At 31.9% G+C, this 5,424-nt stretch overlaps 1 protein-coding gene across 4 annotated transcripts in view; it reads right to left on the bottom strand.

Annotated features, from left to right (window-relative positions):
• The window catches only part of LOC107605694 (cell division cycle protein 123 homolog), a 5,546-nt gene extending 2,649 nt beyond the window's left edge, over nucleotides 1-2,897 (bottom strand). The window contains exons 1-2 of one of the 4 annotated variants that reach the window (XM_021105359.1): nucleotides 1,016-1,421; nucleotides 602-803 (exon numbers count right to left, since the gene is read on the bottom strand). The gene's annotated coding sequence lies outside the window, so the exon portion shown is untranslated. Of the gene's footprint in view, nucleotides 1-601; nucleotides 821-1,015; nucleotides 1,422-2,525 lie in introns of those variants that run through there. The other 3 variants (XM_016307657.2, XM_016307658.2, XM_021105360.1) reach the window with 3 other exon arrangements.

The raw sequence follows: 5,424 nt of genomic DNA, 5'->3' as shown, positions 1-5,424 counted from the left end.
TTTAATAAATATTATATATTATATGATATCTATTGAATTTTTATCATTCACAAAATAAATCCAAAAACAAATCTCAGGTACCAATCACCAAATCCAAAACACAAATGACAAAATGTTGCAACTCTAATTGAGATGAGTTATCAATCTCCAAAGAATTCTAAGAAACTCACCAATTCATTAATTTTTTTCATGCTCAATACAATGACTCAATACTCTTATTTATATTCCTAACAAACTCTAATGTGCAGCCCAATATTAGTTGTGTCATAACACAAAACTAATATTATACTTTAATATCAATCATCATCGATGAGATTGAACATAACAACCTAACATAAAAATTAAAACTCTAACTTAAATTGATCAACAACGGGATCAATTTTATCAACAATTTCATCAGAAATTTGATTAACAATCAGGAAGAACCACAACAAATAGATAGCAGAATTTCAACTATAACAGCACAGGAGCAACATTGGCACTTGATTAACAATAACACATCGATCAACAATAAAATTAAAAAAAAAAAAAGGGTTCAACAATAAAAATTAAAAAAATAGCCGAAGAAAAAAAAAAGAAATGGCAGGAAAGTAGAGCACACCGGCGGAGAGGAGGAGGCGACGACGGAGCAGTGGGGCGGAAAGGAGGAGGAAGCGAAGCAGAGAGGCGAAGAGAAGGCGGCAGTGGAGCAGAAAAGAGAGGCGACGCAGCAGAAGAGAAAAGAGGTCGCAGCGGAGAAGAAGCAGAAGCAGAGAGAGGACGCCGCAGCATATCAGAATCGATATTCAAGATCATCCACAATCCTAAATCACAGTAATGACTAATGATAACAACAATTGAAGAAGCAACATGAAAAATCATAAGATTGAATAACCAATTAAAAGTTTAAAACAACAATTACAATTAAAAAATAAAAATAAAAATAAAAACTTCTAAAGTGAGCAGAGGTTGTAGTATCGTTGTGAAAAATCCAACTCGACCGGGCTTAGTCAAGGGAGAAGATGAATGTACTTACCTGCTCAATCAATTAAGGAACGGAATAGATCCTTCGAGACAGAGAACAGAGCGGGACAAGGAGCACGACGGTGGGGCTGATGCGGTGGAACAGAGGCAGCGCGGCGGGACAGTGGCTGCGCGATGGAGGAACGAGGCGAGACCAGTTGCAGCGGCGACGGTGGCTTCGAAGTTCAAACAGCGGCGGAGACGACCGGCTTCAAGCAACGCGGTGGCTACAACGGCGGCGGTGACAGGGCGGTGGCTGGACGGAGCAGGTGTGGGAGTTAGGGAGGAGCTCGAGTTGGAGAGGAAGTATGAGGAGTGTCGCGTGAGTGAGAGAGTGGCAGACAAGGTTCTGAACACCAAACCAGTCATCAAACCATTCTAATTACTGGTTCATTGGTTAATTGGTTCAACCGATTCAACCGATGGTTCAATAGAAATAACCGTTTTATAATAAAATAATAAATAAAAATTATAAATAAACACATTAAAACATAATTATAATCTAATATAAATTTTAAAATATCATTCAAATTAAAAGTATCAGATCAACCACAATGTTATAATATCATTCAAATATAAACTCAAAAGTCAAATAACAAAAAAACAACCAAATATAAAATACCAACGTCAAAATTTGCCATCAATCATCAAAATTTCCAAATACACAATATAAGATCAAACAGCAACCAAATGACAAGAAGTCAAGAACAATGAATTAGTCAAGAATAATGAATTAAATTGATTGATACTATCATCTAGTCAATAACAAAATTTAGTTAACAACCAATGACAAACAACAATAATAAGATCAAGATTAAGAACAACAATCCACAACAAAAACAATTTACCAAATTAACAAATTATCAAAATGTCAAGGACAGCACAACATCCTAACAATCACAATTGATCAAATTAACAAGTTAATAAGATCAACAACATAACAAAACAAGTTAACAAAAACAAGTTAATCCAATCGAAACAAGAACTGAAACTATAACCTACTAATTAAAACAACAACCAGCTAAAATAACAACTGCAACCTCCATCCAATCATCCCTTCAATATATGGTTCTGCACAATTATCCCCAATTTAACCAAATGCCCAACTAAGTGATTCTGCACCCAAACAAAAAAACAAAGCAAGATCTTCAATGAATAAACTAAATCATACTGATCTAACCAAGCAAAGGAGGGAAGGGACGTCTCTGAATCTGAACAATAAATGAACAATAGAAAAAGCAAGGAAACAACCATTACTTTTGGTATGAGACTCTGAGCAGTGAGCAATGAGCAGAGTATGAGGGAGAGGGAGCAAGGTTCACAGATTATTCAACAATTATTCAACCCAGTAACAACAGCAAGGTTCACAGATTAACTAACAACAATTATTCAAAATTATCCACAATCCTAAAAGAAATCACAGTTAACAGATTAATTAACAACAAGAAAAATTAATAGTTCACAGTTCACAAAATTAATGAAAAATTATTGAATTATAGTTACAAAAGAAATTTTTTGAATACCAGGGACTGAGGGAGCGCAGAACAGCGCAGAGCTGGCGCAAGAGGGGGACAGGGAGCAGTGGAGCACGATCGAAGGCTGAAGATGGAACAGAGCTGGCGCCGGCGGGACGACTGCGCGACGGAGGCTTCGTCGTTCCGACGGTGGCTGCGCGATGGAGGGGAAGGAAGTTGCGACGGTTGCTGCGCAACGGAGGGGAAGGAAGATGCGACGCCGCAATGGTGGCTGAACGGAAGTGACGGAGGAGCAGGAGCTCGATGAGAGAACCTCGGACTGGCCGAGTGTGAGAGAGGCAGGAGCGCGTTTTGGTTACGGGGCAGGGGTTTAGGGCTGGGGCTGGTAGGGTTACCTTCCGTGCCCTAATGTGCAAAACGGCGCCGTCTAAGCTTAAATAAAAAATCGGTCGGATTACGGTTCGATTTGACGACCGGTTTTCATCCGATTTGACGGTTTAAGAGTGGTTTTTAAATTTTTAGATTTTGGCATCTGATCGATTTGCTTTTTTTTTTTTTTTGGTTTGTAGTTTAACCAGTTCAAATCGGTTTTTAGAACACGTAGAATGCTTTGTTTGGACTTTGGGGAAGAGGTTCACATTTGCATACTTAGGTTTCTTAAAGGGAATGAAACAACGCCGTTTGGTGAATATTTTTGAAAATCGACTGAATTTTGGTTGGGTTTGACGGTTAATAACGATTTTTGAATTTAGCGGCATGCCTTCTAACCGAACCATCTTACTTTCGGTTCGACCAATCGATACGAACCAGTTTTCATAACCTTGTTATAAGTACATTAAAAATCTATCGTTGGATTAATATATCAGTATAAGGGTTATAATTTACACCGATAGTACCTAATAATTATTGAGTGATAAAATAACATAGATTTAAACTATTGTGCATTTTTTACTTTGTCTTTTTTGTTTATCTCCTTTTTTTTATAGAGATCATGAGTAATTATAATTATATCTTAAAATAGCGAAAAACCTAAATTATTTTGAACTAATATATCTGTCATTGTTTTAAAAAATTATAAAATTAAAAAATATATATAATTATTCGATGGTTATTTTATTTAGTGTAATATATTAATTTTTTTAGTCGAATATTATTTTAGATTTGTGTTGAACTTAAACATTTTAACAAAAGACATTTTAAAACTGTGTTGTCTGTTGTGTCAGCCTCAACTCTCAACTCATCAGACCACCTTGGTTTGATAAAGTTTTTCAAAGAGATGCTTGTACTTTTTAAAAGCTTAAACTTCTCATTTTGTGTTTGATAAATCAAAAAGATTATGTGCTTGTGCTTGCCGTTTTTAAAAAATTAGAGTACTTTTGAGTTTTGAAAGCACCTAAGATAAAGTTTTTTAAAGTTCGTTTGTACTTTTCAAAATTTAAAAATATAATATAACCGCATATGTTAACTAATTTTCAAATTTAATGTTTACATTTATGTCTATTATAATATTTTTAAATTTTAAAAGTTATTTTTTCAAATTCAATTATTGTTGCTTGTGTTTATTAAAAATTATTTTTAATTTAATTTACCAAATATAAATACTTTAAAAGCTTTATCAAATTAAATCTCGCTACATTTCTGACTTCAGACTCTTCACACAAAACCATTTACTCTCGTTTCAATTTTTTTAATCTATTCTAATTTATATTTAAAAAAATTTGTGTCAACCTTTGTCTGCATAATATTAATTAACAAAAATGTTATTTATATATTAAAATTAATCATTAAAATCAGTTACTAATATATTTATATATAAATATATGTGTAATTTAATTTATTTTCAATGTGTATTTATATTTTAATATATATTTCATACTGATAACTGACTTTGATAGTTAATTTTAGTATACACATAACATAATCAATTAATTTACAAAAATTCTATTAGTACACTAAAATCAGTCACTACTGTATACATGTGTGATTTAATTTATTTTCAACGTATATTTATATTTTGACATATATTTTATATTGATGAATAACTTTGGTGGCTAATTTTAGTATACATATAGCATAGTCCATTAATTTATATTTTATCATATATAGTTTGAGAGTGAAAATACACTGAGCTGTTATATGAGATTTGAGGTGTATCTAATTTGTATAAAACTATAAGTATACTAGACTGACCTATTTAACGGATGAATTTGGATCCTCTAAATTTTAAATTTGTACTTTAGAGGGTAAAGTGTGATCTTCTATTCTTGAATGGTTTTTCTCTCATATTTATTCTTGGTCGCACCTATAAAATAAATGGTGAGAGATCACACTTTATTCTCTAAAGTGAAATTCAAACTTTAGATAATCCAAATCCTTAACGGATATATATAAGTTTAGAAAAAATCTCTAATATTCTTAATACTTGTTCCATTTAGTATTGAATGTAAAATTGTAGGTTTCTAAATAAAGTCAAAATATTAAAATAGAAAATAAAATTATAAATATTATCTGCATTAATATTTTGAGCCTTACGATTTTATTTTTGATAGACGGACAAAAACCACTTAATCTATCCAAATATACTTGATTGATGATTGATGATTGATGTTTGCGTTGAATTGAATTAAATTAAATTAACTGCGATGGTAAGTAAATAACTAATTTTTAATATAGTTTTATACTTTTATTAGTGTCTGTAGACTGTGACTAGTTTGATTTTCTACAATTTCTTTCAACTCTGTGAATGATTTTTGTAAATTTATTGCAACTTTATTTATCAACCTAACTGTTATCATCTGTGAACATTTTTAAATTTAAAATATCGTTAAAGGTAGTTGGAGATTTCTTTCAAAATTACAATTAAGTTTTAAATTTGAATAAGTTAGGAATTAGGATAGAATTTTAAATGATTTTATTTAAAATATAATAAGATCAAATTTAAAAATTA

This window comes from Arachis ipaensis, chromosome B06 (assembly GCF_000816755.2).
Source record: "Arachis ipaensis cultivar K30076 chromosome B06, Araip1.1, whole genome shotgun sequence".
Classification (NCBI taxonomy): Eukaryota; Viridiplantae; Streptophyta; class Magnoliopsida; order Fabales; family Fabaceae; genus Arachis; species Arachis ipaensis.
Note: the sequence above shows the minus strand (reverse complement) of the source record. Positions and strands in the feature narration are given on the sequence as shown.